The 18,135-nt window shown below is 35.3% G+C and overlaps 1 protein-coding gene across 1 annotated transcript in view; it reads right to left on the reverse strand.

Annotated features, from left to right (window-relative positions):
• NKAIN2 (sodium/potassium transporting ATPase interacting 2) overlaps positions 1 to 18,135 on the reverse strand; it is a 919,670-nt gene that overhangs the window by 644,099 nt on the left and 257,436 nt on the right. The window lies entirely within an intron of this gene.

The raw sequence follows: 18,135 nt of genomic DNA on the forward strand, positions 1-18,135 counted from the left end.
GCTAAAAAGGAATTTATGCACCATCCAACCCTATCAGGAAAAAAAGTGAGACCAAAAGAGGTTAATTAAGCTTATTCAAGGTCACTCGAAAGTTGATTAATGTAAGCTTGAGTAAGATAGTTATATAGTGGCAGTCTAGAGTGAAATTAAAAAAAAAATCTAACGTAGTGTTCCATAAAGAAAAGGACTACAGAAAAAATCTCCTTAATATTACCTTTAAATCCTTTTGAAATCAGCAGCAAAGATAAAAGATGTTAAATTATAATGATCATTAAAAATACTTTTACAGAAAATTTTTCCTTATATATTTTCTAAACTCTGATGGTCTCTGCATGTTCTCATTATATCTGGAGATGAAACCAACCACAAAGAAGTTCTTCTCAGTTTCTCACACCATGGGCAAGACATAAAATATAAAATATGGGCAATCAGAATTTTAAGCTTTTAAATGCAATTTTGACTCCTTCAAAAGTACTTGGAGTGAAAGGGCATATGGCGTACAGACATGAAGAAGACTAAAGGATTTTAAAAGCCAAAGAGTGAAATTTAAAATTAAAATGCAAAGATGTGAAGAGTGTTAGGTGGAAGGGAATAAAATGCCCTGAATGAGTTTGCATGTGAGATTGTTGAATGAAGCAGAAAGTCAAGGTGAGAAGGAATGGAAGATTTGGCTATGATATGGGAAAGAAAGAATAAAGGGATGGAAATGCAAAAGGTAGAAAAGATGGACTTCAAAGCACCAGAAAAAGGGAACCACTGAAATAAGCATCGTGATGTAAACATTATTTGTGAGAGGCAGCAGCCTGATATTAAATGGACCACCCAAGTGAGAAGAGAGCCCAAGTATGGAGAAAACGATGCTTCAGCCAGTCCTATTCTGTAAGGAGAGCAGCTGACGGGCTTGCAGTAAATGATTCAGAATTTGATAATGATATTCGATTCCAAACATTCAGCCAATTTGTGGGAAAAAATATTATTTTCAGATTCCCCATTGTCTTTGACGGAAAACCAATGTTTGGAGACTATATCCATATGAAACTCAGTTTTCTCATTATCTGTATATAGGTAGCTCTACCAATGGTTATATTTTACTTTCTCAAATCCCATCTCTTTGACTTACACATTCACATTGTTTGATATAAACATATGGATATAAGCATATGGATAAGTTATAATATGCCAATAAAAGAAAAGTCTTGCCATCAAATCTTATGTTGTCCAAGTAGAAAGTCAAGTGTTTATGCCTGCTGCTTTCATAATCTTCCTAATTTATAGCCTTGGGTTGCCACTTTGGCCTGGTGGATGATAATGTGGTCTCAATCTTTCATGTAGCATACAGCTTTCCCAGACCTCACAATGCTTTACTTACAATCCATTTAATGCCTATTTCACATTCAATTTGTTAGTCTTTTTACTTTGAGTCTTGCTCACATAGGCCATATCAACAGCCATCGTAATGTGCTATACTCATTTCCAATTCAAAACTGTATTTAAAATGTAATAGGCTATTAAGTTGTTATGACTTAGATTTAAAGGAGTGTGCAATTGGAAGAACTTATGGATGTTTATCTGCTAATATAATGGTTTATAGCTACCATTTATTTATAGCTTGGTACACGCCAGGTATAGTGTTATAGGTCTTATGTTCATTAGTCTTATGTTCATTATCTTACTTAATTCTTCAACTAACTCTATGAGGTATATATTGTTATTATTTATATCTTATAGGTAAATACACTGAATAATTATTATAGTTCAGCAAGTAATATGAGCAGGCAATATGCTGAGCACATTATGAGTGTTCCGTGACTTAATCTTGACAAAAAAGCCTGAGATAGGATGTATCTTTATCCTGGTTTCACTGACATTAAGAGAATTAAGTAAGTTGCATAGTTAATAAGTGCCAGGTCCTGGCTCAAGGAAGTTAAGTGACTTTCTGAATATACAACTGAGCTTAGATTGAAAAAGATGCATGCTGACTTGGAGGCTCTGGTCTCAACCACTAGAGCAATTGTCACTTAATCTGACTCCTGCCTCCAGATGGACAATTTTCACACCATCCAGAAGAGAGTGAAAGCTTCATTATTAATTTATTCAAGAGGTGTTATAACTTCCTATAACTATCATCCAATTACATGAAAATTATTATTTTCTTTTTTAAGGTTTTATTTTTCCTTTTTCTCCCCAAAGCCCCTCTGGTCATAGTTGTGTATTTTTAGTTGTGCGTCCTTCTAGCTGTGGCATGTGGGACGGCGCCTCAGCATGGCTCGAGGAGTGGTGCCATGTCCACACCCAGGATCCGAATGGGCGAAACCCTGGGCCACGAAATCAGAGCACGAGAACTTAACCACTCGGCCACGGGGCCAGCCCCTACATCAAAATTATTTTAGTCAGAAAGTTTATACCTCACCGCACGCACATGCTAACTGTTTCCTGTTAGGATATAATACCCTGAAGTCACTTTCTTTTATATTAGAGGTCATCTGACCTCTTTCTGTGTCCTTATACCAAAACTTTGACTTCAACCAGAAGTTCTAAAACAAGTTATGTTTAGAAGAGCTGAAGGTACATGCAAAATATTTATAAGTGTCTCAGAACAAGATTACTAAAGCATTCTTAGAAGACGTGGCAAACTTGGAACGTCTCAATTCAACAATCATTCTGTATTTGCAAAGCATCTATTAAATGCTGGTTAGTACTGTGAATACCAGGGATATAAATACAGTCTCTGAACTCACGAAAATCAATATTGAGATGGGGGAAGAAAGACGTAATGGTGTATACATATGTGACTACCTATAATACAGTCTCTAGATGTACAATAGCAAGCTGGTTAAGAGGGACGAGTCTGAAAGCAAGTTCTTGGGTTTGAATGATGATCAACTACTTTACCAGCTGGATAAGACTGAGAAACTTACATAAACTCTATGTAATTCAGATTTCGAATCCATAAAAAGAAGATAAAAGCATTTACTGCATTAGGTGATACTGAAAATTAGCCAAGATAACACTAGTGGCTGATAATTAGTATATAGGTATATGTGTTATTTATTATCATGGAATGTGCTAAACGTGTATGAATAAAGTCATACAGAAACCCAGACAAATGGCCAATCTATTCTTTCTAGGGGGAAAGGCAGGCAGCTCGTGTTAGGGAATTCTTTGCAGAGTTTTACCTTCATTAATCCTGTGCCTTGATTTGGTTGCATGGAGAAGGGAGCAGGAGTATAAAGAGAGGGGACTACTTAAATAAGAGCATAGAGAAATAGAGATGCATGATCTACTGGTGAAGTGGTGGTGCTCCAATGTGGTGGAGCATAGGGTTTGGATTAAAACGCTAGGGTTACAAAGGTAAATGAAACAAGTGCTAAGAGACAGATTACAAAGACATAGAACAAATTCAAAGAAACAAGACAGCAATGTCTGTCAGCAGGGACCCTCGAATGTCAACTGAATTACTAGATGCTAAACAATTCAAGGGGAAAGTCCACAACTCTCAGGCTCACTCATAGTACTGGCCCTAATTTGCTAGGTAGAATTGTGGTTTGTTCAAATTAAGTTCTCAGTAAATGCTTGTTGAACACAATTGATGAATAAAGCAAAATAAGATAACCACCAACTGATCTAACTTGTTTTGTAGCTCCTGCTGAATATATTCTGTAAGCAACAACTTAGTGATAATAGCTCGCCTTTATTTGATAAATTTTGTCACTAACTTCACAATTCTACAAGAAGTACATAAATTAATACTTTCATTGGATCAACATAGAGTATGTCATGGGCATTGTTTTCAAATACCCTCCATTTAAAGACGGAGAGAGTTAACACATTTAGTATGAAAGTTTGCAGATTGCTTCTTTAATCTCAACTTATCTACTCAAATAGTTAAGCAACAAATATTTCTGCTAAAATTCAACATAAAAAGCACACCATTTGTTTAAAAATAAAAATAACATACACTGTCTTAAATTAACTCTGCCCCTCTGCATTAGCATGGTGACTTCAAGGTAATTCATATGGTTATATACAGCCGGTTTTGAAGAAGTGGGCTACAAGTACGCACTGCAGTTAATTCAATCAAGCATAGTACACATTACCAATTAAGCTGAGAGAAACTAACCTGAGTGTCTAATTTCAAAAGAAATTAGTCCCAAAATAGGTGATATATTCAATTAAGTCAATGGTGATCGACTGACTTTCTTTTATACTCAATCCAAATTATATCACAACCAACTTCAAGCATTTTCATCATGATTTTACACATTTCTTGAGGAAGAAGAGGATATTTTTCAAAAGGTTAAAGCATTTACAAACGGCTTATAGATAAAATCTACAGCAACATTTCTCACCATTTCGCTAAGATGAAGTTATATGAGAATAAAGTTCTCTAATACTAACGAACAAAATAGACAACGTATTTAGGTGCTTATTTGTGAATTTTATAAACTCAAGAATTCAGAAGATTTTAGTACACAAATCCTACTAGATGCTTTTGTTCAACACAAACAAATGGTAATAAATAATGTACCATATGTAAATCAACTCACTATCTTATGTAGCCAATCAATACATCAATATTGTTTTCTTCCTATAGACTCTCCTTAAATCATTAAATCCAGTGAGCATTTTCTAGATTTCTGTTTTGATCAGGTTCCATTACTTGCTAAAGGAAACAATGGTAACCAGAGATGAGTGTATTGAACAGGTGAGAGCTAAATCATGTTTTAAGAACAATGAAAAACTTTTTAGAAACCAAACTGGTGAGTGAGTTAACAGGTGACTGATAAAGAGAGTTCTGAGATCAATGCCAATTTTCCATTTCCCTAAATTGAGCTACTGTCAGTGTTTTGAATTGTTATTTCTGTGGCAGAGACATCTGAAAGATTGTCTTCTGCAAATAACCGGATTTATTTTTCTACAAGACACATTTTTGCACCATACAGACCTTTCGCATCTTTACGTTACTCGTCTGCTTTACTACAATTGCTTTTAACAATGTGGGACTCTAATATATACTGCTGATTCTGAAAGAAATCCTGAAAGCAAAAATGAGAATGCATGTAATATAAACACTCTCTAATAATTGTGGTAAATACTTAAGCTGTGTAGTTTTGGATTCCACTGGGATATGATAATTGAGTGATTCCACTGTAATAAAATCTTCAGAGTGTTAACTAACATTCTCAGCTGTGTATGCTCTCAGAGTACAGCTAAAACATTTTCCCCCAAAGGAAGTTGTATGCCAACTATTCATGTCTACCACGGCTAGTGAGGTATACTAATTTGGTTAAGATACTAGAGGTGAATACAGTATACAAGATTTTTATGTGGAACTCTTTCACTACTATTACATAAGCAACCGTGGGAGATTTTTTTTCTTATTTTTTTAATAGACTTTATTTTTTTAGAGCAGTTTTAGGTTCACAGAAAAGCTGAACTGAAAATACAGAGTTCTCATATCCACCTGGTCCCACACGCACACCTCCAACATTACCAATATCCCCAACGACAGTGGTATATTTGTCCCAGTAACTGAACCTACATGGACAGATCACTGTCACTCAAAGTCCATGGTTTACACTAGGGTTCATTCTTAGTGTCATACATTCTACAGATTTGGACGAACGTAGAATGACATGTGTACATCATTATAGTCATGCAGAATAGTTTCACTACCCCAAAAACCCTCTCTGCTCTGCCAATTCACCCCTCCCTTCCCTCAACCCCTGGAAACCACTAATCTTTTTACCATCTCTATGGTCTTGCCTTTTTCAGAATGTCATAGAGTTGGAATCATACACTGTATAGTCTTTTCAGATCAGCTGCTTTCACTTGCTAATATACATTTAAGTTTCCTTTTCATGGCTTGATAGCTTACTTCTTTTTAATACAACAATATTCCATTGTCTGGATGTACGATAGTATTTTATCCATCACCTACTGAAGGAACTCTTGGTTGCTTCCAAGTTTTGTTAATTATGAATAAAGCTGGTATAAGCATCCAGGTGCAGATTTTGTATGGACACATATTTTCAACTTCTTTAGGTAAATACCAAGGAATACAATTGCTGGAGTGTATGGTAAAAGCATGTTTTAGTTTTGTAAGAAATAATAAAACTGCCTTCCAAACTTGTACCATTTTGCATCCCCACCAGCAAATGAATAAGAATTCTCATTGTTCCGCATCCTCACCAGAATTTCGCGATCTCAGTGTTCTGGATTTTGGCCATTCTTATAGAGGTATAGTCATATCTCATTGCTTTCTAATTTGCATTTCGCTGATGACATATGATGTGGAGCTTCCCTGCATATGCTTATTTGCTATCAGTACATCTTCTTTAACAAGGTGTCTGGTAAGATCTTTGCCCCTCTTTTAATCAGGGTTTTCATTTTCTTATTGTTGAGTTATAAGAGTTCTTTCATATTTTGGATGATAGTCCTTTATCAGATATGTCTTTTGCCAATATTTTCTCCCAGTCTGTGGCCTTTCTTCTCATTTTCTCCACATTATCTTTCACAGAGCAAAAGTTTTTAATTTTTGTGAAGTCCAGCTCATGAAACATTTTTTTCATGGATCTTACCTTTGGTATCCTTTCTAAAAAGTTATCATTACTATTCCAAGGTCATCTAGATTTTTTCCTATCTTCTCTTCTAGGAGTTTTACAGTTTGTGTCTTCCATTAAGGTATGTGATCTATTTTGAGTTACTTTTTGTGAAGTGTAAGGTCTATGTCCAGATTCATTTTTTCACATGTGGATGCCCTGTTGTTTCAGCACCATTTGTTGAAAAACACTTTCTCCACTGAACCGCCTCTGCTCCTTTATCAAAGGTCAGTTACTATATTTACGTGGGTCTATTTCTGGGCTATCTCTTCTGGTCCATTGATCTATTTTGCTATTTGTTCACCCATATCACACTGTCTTGATTACTATAGCTTTATAGTAAGTCTTGAAGTAAGCATCAGTCCTCCGATTTTGTTCTCTTCAATATTATATTGGCTATTCTGGATCATCTGTCTCCACATATAAGCTTTAAAATCAGTTTGTTGATATCCAAAAAATAATTTGCTGGGTTTTCATTGACATGGTATTGAATCTATACATCAAGTTGGGAAGAACTAATATCTTAACAATATTGAGTCTTCCTATCCATGAACATTAAATATTTCTCTACTTATTTGGTTCTTTGATATTTTTCATCAGAGTTTTGTAGTTTTCCTCATATAAATAGATGTATGTTTTATTAGATTTATACCTAAGTATTTCACTTTAGAGTGTGCTAATATAAATGGTATTGTGTTTTTAATTTCAAATTCTACTTGTTCACTGTTGGTATATAGGAAAGTGATCGACCTTTGTATATTAACTTTGTATCCTGCAAGCTTGCTGTAACTGCTTGTTAGTTCCAGGGTTTTTTTTTTTTTTTTTTTTTTTTTTTTTGCCATTTCTTTTGGATTTTCTACATAGACAATCAGGAGATCTGTGAGCAAAGACAGTTTCATTTCTTACTGCCCAGTCTGTAAACCTTTTGTTTTGCTAATCTCGTTGCATTAGGTAGAACGTCCAGTATGATGTTGAGAAGTGGAGAGAAGGGACATCCTTGCCTTGTTTCTGATCTTAGTGGGAAAGCTTTGAGGCCCTCACCAGTAAGTATGATGCTAGCTGTAGGATTTTGCAGATGTTCATTATCAAGTTGAGAAAGTTCCCCTCTATTCCTATTTTGGAATACTTTTATTACATCTACTGATATGATGATGTGTTTTTTCTTCTTTGGCTTGTTAATGTGATAGATTACATTAATTAATTTTCAAATGTTCAACTATTCTTGCATATATGGGATAAATTCCACGTGGTTGTGGTGTATAATACTTTTAATACATTGTTAGATTTGATTTGCTAATATTTTGTTGAGGATTTTTGCATCTATGTTCATGAGAGATATTGGTCTGTAGTTTTCTTATAATCCCTTCGGTTTTAGTATTAGAGTGATGCTGGCCTCATAGAATGAGTTAGGAAGTGTTAATAAAGAAGTAATAGGACCCACACGAAATCAGTCACCCCCACAATAACAGCAAACCGGGATTTAATTACAGTTTTAATTTATTCCAGGAATGTGACATTTTTAACAGCCAATCTGAAATTTCCTGATTAGCACTAGAAAGGTAATCTGCATGATAAAACCCTGGCCTTCTCTTCCCCCTAAAAGAAGACGTCCTGGCCTGAAACAATCTCTTATTTTCTTTTGCTAATAACTTCCTATGCAACCCTCCTTCTACCTATAGAGCCTTCCATTTTGTACAGCTCCTGGGAGTAACTCTCTACTAAGTAGATCGGATGCTGCTCAATTCATGAAACAGTTGAATAAAGTTAGTTAGATCTTCAAATTTACTTGGTTGAAATTTTGTTTTTTAATAGACGTATTCCCTCTGCTTCTATCTTCTGAAAGAGATCGCAGAGAATTGGTATAATTTCTTCCTTAAATGTTTGGTTGAATCACCAGTGAACCCATCTGGGCCTGATGCTTTCTGTTTTGGAGAGTTATTAATTACTGATTCAATTTCTTTCAAATATATAGGACTGTTCAGGTTGTCTATTTCTTCTTGCAGGAGTTTTAGTAAATTGCGTCATTCAAAGAATTGGTCTGTTTCATCTAGGTTACCAAATTTGGGGGCACAGAGTTGTTCATAGTATTCATTTCTTATCCCTTGTCCACAGGATCTGCACAGATGTTCAGCAAATGTATTTTAACTATATTCCTTGGAGTTACTTTGAAGAGTTTAAATTGTCCTACACACACTTGGTAATAGTTACAGTCCACAAAAAAACAAACAAGGAAAATATATACAATATCCACATGAAGAAAAACAAGAAGAGGAAAGAAATATCTATACCAAAAAGGTATACTGCTTGCAATATGTTTTAAAGTTACTTAGCTCTCACCAGCAACTTACTGTCATGTCTAATGCCACTGGTTTCTCCAGAAAATCAGAGAGCCAGACAGCAATATAAATACAGAAAATGTCATCTGAAATTTATACAGTTTATTTTGCCAAATGACTGCACAGTACAGTAATAAGTCATATTTCAAACACAAAAGTCCAACTATTATCATCAAGAAATTTTTATATCAGCTGGGTGCTACAGAGGGGTAAGGCAACACTTGGAGCAGATGTGAAAATACCTATGATAATGGATAATTAGAAATCTATAGAGCCTTTTGAGAATGAAATAGTTCTTTAAATCTGAAGTGGTGATTGGATCAATATAACAGTAATGACTTGTAATAATAAAAATCCTTATCCTATTTGAAAACTGAGGGATCTGAAAGCCACTTTACCTTTAAAATGCAAGAACACTGACAGTGTTTAGTGTGAAAGCAGATTACCCAGGAGAAAGAATACAATGGCTTTAGTTTTGTACTTGCATCTAGAAAAAAATTCTTGTCGTTGGGAGATATAGGAGATGGATGAGATTTTTAAAAATAACTGTTTCTCTCCGTGTAAGTAAAAGCAGATTGGCTAAATCTTCACAACCTCTAATTCACAACTAAAATATATTAAGCATTCATGCTGGACACTTTGTGGAGCTCTTGACATGTAAGCCCTGCAGAAGGGCAGGTATCCTGGTTTATCCACTTAAGCATCATAAGCATCTAAAGTAGTGCCTGGCACATAGTTGTCCCTCAATATATAGTGGTGACACGCATGAAAATGTATAGTATTTAATCCTCTTAGAACCATATAAAGTATTATTATCTCCACTTTACACGTGAAGAATGGAGGCCAACAAAAGTGAAACATACACCAAGGATAGCAAGCCAGACATGGGCAGATCTGGGATTTGAGCCTAAGTATGCATCTGCCAGATGCAAAGGCCACTGCTGCCTATTCTTCAAACGTGCCTACACCCCATCCAGTTCTGCATCAGAGCTATACATAGACACATTGACACATAAATGCGAGTTCCAGCTGATGAGCATAAAATAATTTACTGAACTGTAATCATAATCTAGTGAAAAAAAAGAATCTTTTTATGAGTTTGCTTTCTCATCATTGAGGATGACACTGTGTCAGTTTTTCACTACAAAATACACTATTTACAGCATTTCTAATTCACTTATAAAACGCATGCAGAAAATTGACATGTAAGATCCTGGTGTGAGCCTCCCTTTAACAAATTTTAAACTCTTTGAGCAAATATAATCATAGCATTTACCTGCTGTGCACTGCTTTTTGGTGAAAAATTCTCTTTGGGTTTCCCAGCAAGATTAGCAAGTTTTTAAGCATAGAACTATTTTTTCTTTTATTTTGCTAGGAAGACAGAAGAGCTTTGTAAATCATGTTACATTCTCTTTAAGTAAGCTTTCTTTTTGTCCCAAAAAGTTCTTGTGTGATTATAGTACAGTTACCTAGACTTCAGTTCTAGACACTGATGGTATGTGTTTGATCTCTGAGCCTTGATTTCTACAAGTGGATGGAGAGCATTCTCTCCCCCTTTTCTCATAGTATCTCATGGATGAGATGAGGTAGCACGTGTGAAAGCTCTCTGGAAACTCTCAGGCTCTATCAAAATATAAGGTTAATACTGTCCACAAAAGTTGCACAGGAGAATATACACTCTTGTTCAGAGATATGAGAAACATAATATCCCAAACTGAGAGCATTCATTCCCTCCAGCCACTCCAGTTGATTCCATATCCTTTTACCTCTCTTGTATAGGACATACCCACCAAATTACGCAAGCCAGAAACTTGAGATCATCTAAATCCACTACACCTACTTCACCCCAAATGTAACTGCCCTAACCAGCTAGCAACTCTCTACCCCTCTATATCTTTACGGTCACCATTTTAATCCTTGCCTTCATCACTTCTCACGCAGATGATTGTAATAATCTACTCACTAGGATCCTTGCCCCTTTAGTTCGGTATCCTAGGGCAGCAAAAATTGCTTTCCTAAATGGAAAATCTAATTCTGTCACTTCATTGGTTAAAGCCTTCAATTGGTCTCTGTTGCTCTCAGGATCAAGTTCAAACCCTTTCTTATGTTTTCTGAGGTCATTTTGGATCTGGCCCCTCTGTAGTGCCCTGCTTTTCACTCTAGGATACAGTGATGCTGGAACTTGCAATTCTGTGAAAACATCCTGTTCCCTATACCCTTGGGGCCTTTAAAAATGCCGTTACACTCATGTCAGTTGAGATCTGACTGTCGTCACAGTCTCTCTTAGACTGAAGGAGCATTAGCACATTTGAGAAAAGACTTTTGCCTTTTTTGCAAATATTCTAATTGAGAATTGGTCCCTACCAAACTTTTGCATAGAACAGGAAGGGAAGAGTCAAACACTTTGGTAAACATTAATAGATTGATTTGGAATTCCTACATATGAATATCAATTAAAAATTCTTATGAGCATATAAGGAGGATAAGAATTGAGGAAGGAATCCGTTGCTAAATATAAATTTTATATCATGGAAATCTGAGATATAGAGAAAAACTAAAACAGCCATTATCATCTTCCACCAAAAGAAAAGTAAAATAGATACACGGATAGTATTTACTGATATTTTTATGTTTAAAAAGGTAATGATGAAAATGATAACAATGATAGAAAGACTAGTTAACACTTGTTGAGCACAATTGTGTGCCAAGTACTCTACTAGATGTCGTGCATAAATTATTTAGTTTAATTCTAGAAACAGCCCTATGAATAAATTCTATAAATATCTGATTTTATAGATGAGTACATTGATGTTCAGAGATGTTAAGTAATTTGCCCAAAGTCACACACTAATAAAAATCTGAATTCAACTTATTATAATCCAAATTAATCAAAACAAATATATATCATATATTATTATATATAATGTATGTAATATATAATATTAACTTCCTTTTTGGATATAAGTTCTCATAAAGAGGTGTGTGTTCTAGTATGAGTTTATCAGGAATCAAAATCAAAAAGCAATCTAATTTTCTTCCAAATATATTTCTTTCACGTTCACAAGACCTTTTCTTGAAGATAAATAGTCGATACATATGAAAGGCACCATGGTCATTTGTTACAATAATGAACACTAAATAATAATCTTAAGTATTTTCACTTGCACAAATAGCTACTTGTTAATATGGACTGTATAAATAGCACATCTGGGGGGTGTGGCTTGTTCAATTCTCAACACCATTAGGTGGGTGTCTATTTTATAAGATCCTATTCAGATACAAATATCATACAGAAAATCTATAGACGCTGGCTTATAAGAAGAAGTCATTTGAAATTTGGATTCTAAAAACTTGTGACACTGGCGCCCTAAACTTGGAAGAATTCTAATGAGTATCTTATTTGTTTATATTGGCCATTTAATAAAAGCAAATATTTGGAACAGGTATGTAACTTATCTTTCTAAATGTTTTGAGTTCTAATAAAATAGCTTTTTTATCTAAAGTTCTATTTCTCAATGAATGAATAATAAAAGGAGTCCACAGGGGAAAACAAAACAAGCAAGCAAAATGCCATGGATTCATCAATTTGAAGTGTATACAAGTCCATATTAGGAAGCAATTATCATATCTTTATATTATGTTCACATGCAATAGGACCTGTCCACATTTAAATGACTCTCAAATCAAAGAAAATTGTACACATATCAATATCTTGTAATGTTAAGTAACTGGGAAAAAAGGAACTAGTAAATATCTCAAATGATAATACTTTGATTCTCATTGATTTTTAGCATAGAAATATAGTGGAAAGATTACTAATGTCAGAGTTAGAGGACTAATGCTTCAGATCCAGTCCTTGCCTCTAACTCAAAATCCAGAATCCAGTTTGGGGTTCCCTTTGTCTCTCTCACCACTCATGGCCAAGGTGTCGGCCATGCCATCCCAGCATCTAAAGCTGGATTATCTGCCTCTTTCTGTGAGTTCCTAAAACACTTTTCTCATAACCTACTCACACCTAGCCTTGGCTTTCTATCTCTCTCCCGCACGGGGTCAGGAGCTAGATCATACTTACCTCTATGTTCTATTTGCCTAGTTATAATCTTCATAGAGCTACTCAAGATGCTGATTAGCTCAGGTTTTTAATTTACTGATAATGGCTAAAGACATTTAACATAAAAGTAATTGTATTTGATCCAACTAGCATTATCATTCAACAAAAACATCATTCAACATTTTGGGGCCTTATATTCCGCATCTTGTAAAAGGACATGTTTTAACTGGATTTTCTAAAGTAAATGCCTCAAAGTCTACTGATACTGCAAACTGGCCTCGAAGAGTCACAATTTTGATTCTCAGTATTTTCAATAACCGTCACAGTATATTTAAAAATTTATGACTCTGCTAGAAGATTCACAACTCAAGTTGACTAAATTATAGCATGTTTTACCAAAAGTAATAAGTATTTTTCTCCTTAAGTTCCTTTTGCAAAATGTATCTGCAAAAGAAAACAGAATTTATGAGTAATTAGCAAGTTCTATACATAAGGACTATACTTAGACACTCTAAAGATAACACCATTCAATTTGAGTAAAGAGCAGAAACAGAGTCTCTTATATAAAAACAAATGCAAATCTTACCTAAAATCTAAATGAATGAAATATGAACATTTTAGTAAACTAGCAATATAACCCTACTTCTGATTCCGCCAATTACACACAAAATGGATTTCATTACTATAGAGAAACACCGTACCTTATATTTTCTGCAGTTATGTTGGTAAATAAAATAACTTCGTCAGTCACCAAGGGTTTCTTGGCAGATAAAAATGTTTGAAATATAGTTCCAAGTAAAAGTGACATATAAGAACATCAATATGCAACACAAATCATTTAAGATCAAACTAAATGGTTCTTTCTTAAGACCAGGAAATTTATGTTTTATTTTACCAACACTATCACATGCCAATGAATAAAATGTATCTTTGAAACCAACTGCCCTGCAATCCAGTTTCATTACTGTGGTGATATTTACACTGATGAAATAAGTTTATGATAAAAAATTCAGTCTACAAGGCCTCCCGATTTTTCTGATGTTTGTGACAATAGGACATGGTATTATGGTTCTGAAGTTTCCAACAATATGACATATCTGGCAATATGGTATTAGAAAAAATGTCAAGAATTCATATTCCCAGAACGTTTATTTCAAAAATATTTTTCTCAGTTATAGAAATATAAGGAAGAGGGGCCTGCCCGGTGGCGCAGTGGTTAAGTGCGCACATTCCGCTTTGGTGGCCCAGGGTTTGCGAGTTCAGATGCTGGGTGCGGACATGGCACTGCTTGGCAAGCCGTGCTGTGGTAGGCATCCCACATATAAAGTAGAGGAAGATGGGCATGGATGTTAGCTCAGGGCCAGTCTTCCGCAGCAAAAAGAGGAGGATTGGCAGTAGTTAGCTCAGGGCTAATCTTCCTCAAAAAAAAAAAAAAAAAGAAAAGAAATATAAGGAAGAAGGGAAAGCGTATAAACGGCCTCCTACAACGAGCTGGGAAAAATGTTTTTGCTAGTAGTTGTGTGTGTGTGCTTGTGTACAAGAAGGGTCATTAAATTAAAGTGTGAATTATCTTCAGTTTATTTTCTTCCTTTTTCTTTCTTTTTTTATTGAGGAATTTAGTTGTTAGAATGATTTTTGGTATAAACTCAATGGAAGTAATTTTATAGCTGTTGGAAGATTATTACAAACGTCATCACTAACAGTCTATATGCATAATATATATAAATTGGAAATTGATAAAACAAATACTTAAGGGGCCAGCCTGGTGGCATAGTGGTTAAGTTCATGCTCTGCTTCAGCATCTTGGGGTTCATGTGTTCAGATCCAGACATACCAATCATCAAGTCAAGCTGTGGTGGCATCCCACACACAAAATACAGGAAAATTAGCACTGATGTTAGCTCAGTGACAATCTTCCTCAAACAAAAAGAGGAACACTGGCAACAGATGTTAGCTCAGGGCCAATCTTCCTCACCAAAAAAACACAAACACAAACAAAAAAACAGACAAATATTTAAGATACAAAGGAAGAAAATGTAAATAGTGATATTCAAATTTTTCAAAGTATCACTGACCGTGAGAAGTATTTAAGCAAAAAATAATGAAAGGTGTAACTTGAGTGGATTTAGACTGGTAGATCTAGAAGAAATGGCAAGAGACCAACTAACCCAGTTCCAGTCTTCCAGGAACAAGACAGCCTTTTAAGTCAGACCTTGAAGAACTCAGCAAATACCTGTGGCAAATCTTAGCCGTATCTTCGAATTACAGATGTAGAACTACAAGGAAGGATGGGAAAAATACCTCAGCCTAGGTTGACTCAGATAAGATGCCCAGCGTGGGGAACGGCCGTGGAGTCTAGGAAGACTGCTGAGCAAACCTCCTGTCTCAGCTTTTCTATCAGACAGGTTCCCTATGGGCGTTAATGTCTCATTCACACTTCTTTAATCCTTTAGTGCCCAAGCTTCCTTTCCCCTCTAGGTCTGTAATCCTGTTCCTCCCAGTATTTCTCTCTGAGGACAAATTTTTGTGTGTTTTTTTCCATCTGAATCGCCGTTCCTTCCTCTCAGCCCACTACCTTTAATTTTGCCTGGAGTATTTTCTTCTCTCAGCGACAGGAGAAAGGCAGGTTTCCTGTGTCTCAGGAGACTGTCACTTTAGGGTAAATTATGCTTTTATTAATCCTCCCCAGTGCTATAGGCTGAGCAAAATAACTAGCATGCCCAGAACAAGAAGTTTTAAACTGAAATAGCCTGTTATCTATTTCTATGCCAACTTAGGGGAAGTGCTATGCAGAAAAGAAAAAAAATTGAGGATGGTTACAAGTCAGTAAACTATATCTTGCTACAGCTATATGAAACATTAGAACACTGTTAATGTTTTCAAGCAATCACATTATTATCTGACTATACTTTCAAAACTAAAATGTATCCCTCTTTCTCTCTGCCTCTCACACACACAGAGGGAAAACAAAAAAACTCTATACTTTCACATGGAGGACAGAATAGAATTCAAAATAAAAAACCAAAATATTTTTTGCTAGTGATTTCTACCTCATACTGAAAAATCTATCACCAATTCCACTGAGTTTTGTCAAAACTGAGTAATCTGAAGTTTGACCACTTTCTTTGCCCCCACTGCTGATGCCTGCTAAAGACATACAAGTAACAAAAAATAACAACACAGATAGTAAAAGGAAGAAGGAAAGTAATCCAGGATACATTTTTGTTAAAATTGCCAGCACAAATAACTTCAACATTTTCATTAACTTAAGAAATGATAATTATACTAGGAATACAAGATTTAAACCTATAATCTACTACTATTTCAAAATATATAAAATCTCCATTTTACTTGGTTTATAATTGCAAACACACAGAAATAATATGTGCTTATCTTCAGTTTGTTCACTTAATGTGTCATAGGTAAAATAAATATGCTATTTTCGAAACTGGTAAAAATATTTAATATCATAGGAATTTCAAAAAACGATCAAGAGAATTTCTTTAGACTAAGATTATGACATGAGGAAGATAAGAGGTCTTCAATTTGCTTTTCCATATAGATAGTTCTCAGGTTTGATTAAGTGCGTGGACTGTGGTGTTAGACTATCTGGGTTCAAACTCAGCTTTGCCATTTACTAACTGTGACCTTGGTCAGAGTACTTAACTTTTCTGTGCTGTAATTTCCTCATCTATAAAATGGGTTCGGTACTAGCATCTGTCTCAAAGGGTTGTTCTAAGATTCAATGGGTTAATATTGGTAAAGATTTAAAAACAGTGGCTGGCACATAGTTGGCATGTTAATAAGTTCTTGATTTAAAAATAGATTTAACTTCTACTGCTGCACAATGAATCCTTAGGAGACTATTTTCAGCTAGGCTAAATCTTCATCAAAAGTAATAAATGCAAAAGTCCAAAAATACAGAAAATAGCCCATTCATGCAGACAAATTACACTAAAATGGCTGGTTTTTTAATGGGAATACTTGATTAATTCACATCTTCAAGGTCTGGTCCCCACCCCCTTTTATAAAGGTACTACTCTACAAACCTGATAAGAAATGAACTATATTCTATTCCCACAATATATATCCTAGATGAAAATGGGATTAAGAGGACTGAGGCAAAAATGGAATTAATGGTCACAAAGAGTAAAATGCAAAATAAAAGAAAAATTAACCTCAATGCTAAGGTATTTCCCATAATTAAACTTTCTGTTTTTCATAATGAAATATAATTGAATTAAGAATTTAAAAGTTTGGCATATAATATTCATTGCACTAATAGAAAGAAAACTAAACTTTTAATTTGCTTCCTTTGGCTACTGCACTGATGAAATTTTTTAAACCCAGGAGTCAGTCATTTTAAAAGGCCACAAACGGCTCCATGTCCAAGTGGTTAAGTTCACACACTCTACTTTGGCAGCTGGCATTTTATCAGTTCAGATCCTGGGTGTGAACCTGCACACTGCTCATCAAGCCATGCTGTGGCGGCACCCCACATAGAAGAACTAGAATGACTTACAACAAGGATATACAACTATGCACTGGGGCTTTGGGGAGAGAAAAAAAAAAGAAGAAGAAGAGGATTGGAAACAGATGTTAGCTCAGGGCCAAGAAATAAATAAATAAAAGGCCACAGAGAAGATCAAACAGTTATCTCGTGGACCATGCAGAAAACCTCACCCACCTGAATCAGAACTGAACCTCTCACTCACTTCCTGTGAAAGTGCTCATTCTCAGCATATACACATTTCTCTCAAGTCTCTTCTATGATTTCCAAGCTAACGGCAGCTTCTAAGCAGCAAAATAGAATAATGAGAAGATGGATACAAAAACCTTGACAAAAATAAAATGCCTGTGTGAAAGAATAATCACTGAAAAGATCCAAAGACTCAAAAGGCCACTGGGTATGTGTGGGCACGTACACATGTGCCTGCTTACACGCAAATTGTCCTAATGTATTCCAACCACGCAGGAGGCTCTTGATCGTTGCAGCACAAAACAGTAACTGATGCTCAGAGTGATGGCTTTGAGTTATCAAGAAAAAGCGAAGATGTCTCAAGTATAATTCACTTCACAAGGCAAATGACAACTTAACGTTATTTAGTACTAATTGCCTTATGCGGTAAGCGCTTTATATACATTC

The sequence above is a fragment of the Equus quagga genome, chromosome 11 (genome assembly GCF_021613505.1).
Source record: "Equus quagga isolate Etosha38 chromosome 11, UCLA_HA_Equagga_1.0, whole genome shotgun sequence".
In the NCBI taxonomy this organism is placed as follows: Eukaryota; Metazoa; Chordata; class Mammalia; order Perissodactyla; family Equidae; genus Equus; species Equus quagga.